General features: G+C 39.7%; 1 protein-coding gene across 5 annotated transcripts in view; it reads right to left on the reverse strand.

Moving 5' to 3' along the window:
- LOC138694236 (uncharacterized) overlaps positions 1-6,649 on the reverse strand; it is a 120,602-nt gene extending 113,953 nt beyond the window's left edge. For 4 of the 5 annotated variants that reach the window (XM_069817797.1, XM_069817798.1, XM_069817790.1 and 1 more), the window contains exons 1-2: positions 6,400-6,649; positions 4,465-4,581 (exon numbers count right to left, since the gene is read on the reverse strand). The gene's annotated coding sequence lies outside the window, so the exon portion shown is untranslated. The remainder of the gene's footprint in view (positions 1-4,464; positions 4,582-6,399) is intronic. The other variant, XM_069817777.1, reaches the window with a different exon arrangement.
- Between the last annotated feature and the right edge of the window lie 545 nt (positions 6,650-7,194).

The following is a 7,194-nucleotide window of genomic DNA, read 5'->3' on the forward strand; positions in this document are numbered from 1 at the left end:
GGCAACCCTCCTGAAACTACGCTACAGAAAATTAAAAAAGTGAATTATATCGTCAGCAAATATGCTCAGACTGTGTTGTGCATTTAGTAACTGTTACAAATAATTTATTTTCATCACATCTAACATTAAAATACATCCAAGCATTAAAAGTATCATTGGCACATTTGGGTGGCAACACTGGTCGCAACCGCAGCAAAAGTTTCAACAAAACCGATATAAAAAATGCTGCGGCTGCAACCCTGAGAACCCTGTTCACACGTCGCTACTTTTAAGCTGCGCTCAGCATGGAAAAGTAGCGGGCAGCAGGTTCGGCAGCCGCTACTTTTCGGGTTGCACCGTTGTTCACACGTCGCAGTACGAGAGTTGCGCAGTTTTTGTACTGCATCGCTGCAAAAGTAGCGACGTGTGACCGTACCTTTACTTAGCTCTTGTTTCACTACAGACGACGTATCAGGCAATAGGCAATAATGAAAGTCTTTGTAGTGCTGCATTAGCTAAAATCGCAGTTATTTCATTGTGGACCACAGGGAATAAATTATTATAAGGAACATTAAAAAAAGAAACGAGCTGGAGGCCTAGGAACACAGACCAGTACCTGTATGTCAGAAGTATCGTCCCTGGCTGTTGAGGCACTTATCCCTCTGCGACACAAGGCGGTGAATGGCTGTCTCGTAAAATTCCCGAGGCTGCGTTGTAAACCAGTTCTGCACGTATTGCTTGACGTCGTCGTCCGAGGTGAATCCTTTGCCCGTCAGAGCCTTTTTTAGGGGACCAAAAATGGCGTAATCGCAGGGAGAGAGGTCTGGACTGTATGGAGGGTGACCGAGAACCTCCCACGTGAATTTCTGCAATAGTGTCTTGATTGTGTTGGCCGTATGAGGCCTTGCATTGTCGTTTGCCTCTCACAGCCTTTTTTACAAGACCAAAACTGGCGTAATCGCAGGGAGAGAGATCTGGACTGTATGGAGGATGACCGAGAACCTCCCACTTGAATTTCTGCAATAGTGCCGTGATTGTTTTGGCCTTATGAGGCCTTGCATTGTCTTTTGCCATTAGAGCCCCTTATAGGGGACCAAAAATGGCGTAATCGCAGGGAGAGAGGTTTGGACTGTATGGAGGATGACCGAGAACCCCCCACTTGAATTTCTGCAATAGTGCCTTGATTGTGTTGGCCGTATGAGGCCTTGCATTGTCGTTTTTGCCCCTCACATCCTTTTTTATGGTACCAAAAATGGCGTAATCGCAGGGAGAGAGGTTTGGACTGTATGAAGGGTGACCGAGAACCTCCCACTTGAATTTCTGCAAGAGTGCCGTGATTGTGTTGGCCGTATGAGGCCTTGCATTGTCGTGAAGCAGAATGACCCTCAGGTGAACTTGCCTGGTCGTTTCGATTTGATCGCTTGGCGAAGTGTGGTCAAGGTTTGCGAGTAACTTTGGGTATTCACTGTTGTCTTGTGCTGCAGGAAGTCTATCAGAAGGGGGCCGTCTTGTTCAAAGAAGAACATGAGCATAATCTTTCCTGCACTTGTGTGGATGGCCTCGGATTTTTTTGGTGGTGGTGACCCTGTATGCTTCCATCGCAGACAGTGTCGTTTCGATTCTGGTTCGAAGTGATGACAACAAGATTTCCTGCAGCACGTGACAACAGTGAATGCCCAGCGTTACTCACAAACCTTGCCCACTCTTCGCCAAGCGATGAAATCAAAACAACCAGACAAGATCACCCGAGGGGTCATTCTGCTCCACGACAATGTAAGGGTTAATATGGCCAACACAATCACGACTATCATGCAGGAATTCAAGTGGGAGGTTCTCGGTCACCCTCCATACAGTCCAGACCTCTCTCCATGCGATTCCGCCATTTTTGATCCCCTAAAAAAGGCTCTAATGGCAAAAGACAATGCAAGGCTTCATACGGCCAACACAATCAAGGAACTATTGCAGAAATTCAAGTGGGAGGTTCTCGGTTACCCTCCATACAGTCCAGGTCTCTCTCCCTGCGATTACGCCATTTTGGTCCCCTAAAAGAGGCTGTAATGGCAAAAGACAATGCAAGACCTGATACGGCCAAAAGAATCACGGCACTATTGCAGAAATTCAAGTGGGAGGTTCTCGGTCATCCTCCATACAGTCCAGACCTCTGTCCCTGCGATTACGCCATTTCTGGTACCCTAAAAAAGGCTGTGAGGGGCAAACGACAATGCAAAGCCTCATACGGCCAACACAATCAAGGCACTATTGCAGAAATTCAAGTGGGAGGATCTCGGTTATCCTCCATACAGTCCAGACCTCTCTCCCTGCTATTACGCCATTTTGGTCCCTTAAAAGAGGCTCTAATGGCAAAAGACAATGCAAGGCCTGATACGGCCAAAAGAATCACGACACTATTGCAGAAATTCAAGTGGGAGGTTCTCGGTCATCCTCCATACAGTCCAGACCTCTCTCCCTGCGATTACGCCATTTCTGGTACCCTAAAAAAGGCTCTAATGGCAAAAGATAATGCAAGGCCTCATACGGCCAACACAATCAAGGCAATATTGCAGAAATTCACGTGGGAGGTTATCGGTCACCCTACATACAGTCCAGAATTCTGTCCTTGCGATTACGCCATTTTGGTCCCCCAAAAAGGCTCTAATGGCAAAACACAATGCAAGGCCTCATACGGCCAAAAGAATCACGGCACTATTGCAGAAATTCAAGTGGGAGGTTCCCTTTATGCAGCCCAAACCTCTCTCCCTGCGATTACGCCATTTTTGGTCCCCTAAAAAAGGCTGAGAGGGGCAAACGACAATGCAAGGCCTCATACGGCCAACAGAATCAAGGAACTATTGCCGAAATTCAAGTGGGAGGTTCTCGGTCACCCTCCATACAGTCCAGACTTCACTCCATGTGATTACGTCATTTTTGGTCCCCTAAAAAAGGCTCTAATGGCAAAAAACAATGCAAGGCCTCATACGGCGAACACAATCAAGGCACTATTGCCGAAATTCAAGTGGGAGGTTCTCGGTCACTCTCCATACAGTCCAGACTTCACTCCATGTGATTACGCCATTTTGGTCTCCTAAAAAATGCTCTGACGGGCAAACGATTCACCTCGGACGACGACGTCAAGCAATACCGTTACCAGCGGAACTGGTTTACAATGCAGCCCTGGGAATTTTTCGAGACAGCCATTCACCGCCTTGTGTCTCAGAGGGACTAGTGCCTCAACAGCCAGGACCAATACTTCTGACATACAGTTACTGGTTTCTGTTCCTAAGCCTCCGGCTCATTTCTTTTTGAATGCTCCTCATATAACAAGAACGTCAATACCTTAAAAAAAAAAAGGACAAGTGCTTCTTTTTCTTGTAACCGACGGAATTGTCACGACGTTGACGTAATAGTGGTCACCCTAACCTTGAAGGAATATAGCCTGGAACAAAGTCGCCGAACAATTTTCCACTACAAGTAGACTAAGTTAAATGTATTTTTTTTTCACATCCTCTGAGTGTACAGTGGATTCTCCTAAGTTCAACTGAACAGAATTGAAAGTTCAGTCCTATAAGGGTAATGGGTATGGCAGGTGAAATGAATACAAATTCTTATTGGTTATCCATCAACGAATACAGTACTGTACTTGCATTTCCTGCCCGCCCCGAGACTTGTGTATGCGCTTCTAGTACCACAGTGGGTTTCGACAGTTCCGTCTCACAAACGGCAAATTCTCAAATAGAAAAAGAAGAGTTCATTAATTTACAATCAGTGATTAAATACGGATATCCTAATCAATAAAATATTCTGTTTTCCTATAATAAACGTATCACTACAAGACACAGAACCAATTCCCATTCAAATGGGAAATTCATTTCATAGTGCTCGTATAGGGGGGTGTCTAATTCTCCTACGTAAGCAGTCGAGCTATAGAATGTCGAACTTAAGAGCTTCCGCTGTATTCAGAATTTCTTAATACGTACATTCATTAGAGTGTTTCATTTTTAAATTGCATTTCTTATTTTAATTTCGCGCAGAATTTTCTCACCTAAAGGTAGTCGCGCGCGGTCTTTCCGAAATTTGACTGGGGAAATCTAATACTAATAATAATAATAATAATAATAATAATAATAATAATAATAATAACAATCATCATCATCATGTCTACAGCTGTGGAGTAACGGTTAGCGCGTCTGGCCGTGAAACCAGGTGGCCCGGGTTCGATTCCCGGTCGGGAAAAGTTACATGGTTGAGGTTTTTCCGGGGTTTTCCCTCAACTCAATATGAGCAAATGCTGGGTAACTTTCGGTGCTGGACCCCGGACTCATTTCACCGGCATTATCACCTTCATATCACTCAGAAGCTAAATAACCTAGATGTTCATACAGCTTCGTAAAATAACCCAATAAAATAATAAAAAAAATAAAAACAAAATAAATTAATTAACGAAACTTTCCACGTATAGAAAACATTTGATCATCGCTGTCAACTTACCTGTAATGCACTGTCTCGAGCATTCAGTTCAATAGAGGGAAATTCAATAGCATATTTTCTTCCAATATTTCGGCAGGATTCCGTATTTCCTGAACATCGGCAGCTGATATTGACGTCCTGTTACAAATTATAAAGATATCATTTAAAATATAAATTGGAAAACAGAAATACAATATGAAGACAACATGGAAGTAAAAGGCTATTAATAATTTTAAAACATTTCAAAATACAGTAGCACACGGAATGTACTACCAAAGTGTATTTTATTTTTAAATGCTGTAAATGAAATATTTCTTTGCGTTATTGCGCAAAGTAATTTTATGCTACAACTATTTGGTATATTATTAACTGTAGGCCTATGCATGAAACATGTGTAACATTCAGAATTCAGAAAGTATATGTAGGCCCTACTCAAAGTCTGAATTTCATAATTTGTGATTTCATATCGGTGGTTCGTTTGCGACGTGTAACGTCTATATTCGACTCACTAATAGAAAAAATGAAAGAATTTTGTAAAAAGGAAATTAAACTTTCGTTACCGTACCATGGAAATGCTTATGTCATATCCTATAAAATGGCAGAATGGTGTTATTATTATTATTATTATTATTATTATTATTATTATTATTCACCAGCCTCATGATCTTTTGATCAGAGCTTCTGGCTATAGTTCATGAGGTCCCGAGTTCGATTCCCGGTTTGAGCACAGGAATTTTTCCTTAAGAGGGTTCATACAAGAGAGGTGCTGCAGATTGTAAACCTTTCACAAAATTTAATATCTCAAAGATAATTCAGTGGTTCTTTCTCATTTTTTGTACACAAATAAGTGGCATTTTAGCCTCTCATTTGGCATCAACAAATTTATAATATTATCATAATAGTTCATTATTTTTTTACAAAATTTAAACGAAATAATTTGGTGCTATTTTTCAATCTAAAAACATTTCTCTTGAATTAATTGTCCAAATTGTTTCAAATTGTCACGATATCTTTAGCCATTCAAACTGTAGAGGATGAACCACTTTCTTAGAGATATAATTATAATTTCACAAATTTTAAGTAAATAATGTAAAATAAAATTGACTTTTTGTTTATGAACAAAATAAAAAAAAATGTAGTTAAAAAACTTTGTAACGAAGAAAGTTCACTGTGTTTCATCCTCTAACACTGCATTTCTGGAGTCAGAAATAAACAATAAACTTAGAATCTGAGAAGTGGTTGGGAAGATACTATGTTTTTCCTTTATGTATGTAGCAGCAAATTATTTCCTTTAAATTGTGTAAATAAAAAAAATAAATTAGTTAAGGTAATTATAAATTTGTTGATGCCAAATGAGAGGCCCAAATACCTCTTACTTGTGTACAAAAAATGAGAAAGTTCCACTGAATTATCTCGGAGATATTTAAAATTTTGTGAAAGGTTTACAATATGAAGCAACGCTACTGTATGAGCCCCCTTAAAGGGGATTATTTCTGTGTTCGTCCATGGTTTGGAATTTAGGTTAAGTTTAGATTTGCGACCTCTCCTGGCACCACATATCATAATCATCCTATCACATCATCGGGATAATGTAACTCCGCCTTCCAGGCGCCCCAACCTCAGAAGTGGGATAGAACTAAGCCACGGCCAGGAGAGAAGACCAGAAATGTCGAAAAGACAACCTGGTGGCATTCATAAAAAATATTATTATTATTATTATTATTATTATTATTATTATCATTATTATTATTATTATTATTATTATTATTATTATTATTATTATTATTATTATTGGCATTCCTGTTATTATTAACATTATTATTATTGCCACAATCATTATTATTATTATTATTATTATTATTATTATTATTATTATATGACCATTACCATAATTAACATGAGCAAACTATGTTACGAGGACAAATTTTACTCCTAACAATATGGGACTTTACTTACCAGTTCATCGAGTAGGCCTAGCAGGTAACTTTTGTACTGACTGTTGACCTCTTCCCCATATCCACTCACTAGCTTACGTCACTGAATTTCGTACAAGACATTATGCAATGTATAAAAATCATAATGTAGTTGCTTTAGGTGTAGAAACGAACAACAAATTCTACAAAATTGATGTAACGCAAAAGACGAAACTTCTTTGTACGCTGACTCCTACAGCCGCTTTAGTGAGGACTGTGGAATGGGGGACTGGGGAAGTGAGGGGGGGAAATGCATTTGAACTTAAAAAGCCTTGACTTGGCACAGATGCAGTGTCGCCAACTCAATCCTTGAAACCCTGCTGTAAAGCAGTAGTTATTGTGCCGCCGTGAGGCATTGAATAAACACCTAAACCCATATACGAAAAACAAATTTCATAAATGTTAATGTAATTATTCAATTCATAGCGTGTGGTAAATAATTCGAAGTTTATTTTCTAAATATCTCGGTTGGCTAGACTCGCTATGGAGTATGATTTGACCGACTAGCTGTGGTATTCAATTTATGTTACAGGGGTACGCATCCCACTGCTGACATTTATTTTATTATACTTGTTGATATTTGAAGGGGTGATAATGAGATAGTCCAAAGCCACACTTTTAATAAAAATGTTTTTTTTTTTTTGTACGAGTTCATTTCTTACAGATATGGGGCATCTACTATTAAAACATAAAAATTACTTAACAAATAGCGTAGCTACAATAGAAGGGATAACAAAATTCCACAGCAGAAACTATCACGACTTCCTAAATAATATAA

The sequence above is a fragment of the Periplaneta americana genome, chromosome 2 (assembly GCF_040183065.1).
Source record: "Periplaneta americana isolate PAMFEO1 chromosome 2, P.americana_PAMFEO1_priV1, whole genome shotgun sequence".
NCBI classification, from domain to species: domain Eukaryota; kingdom Metazoa; phylum Arthropoda; class Insecta; order Blattodea; family Blattidae; genus Periplaneta; species Periplaneta americana.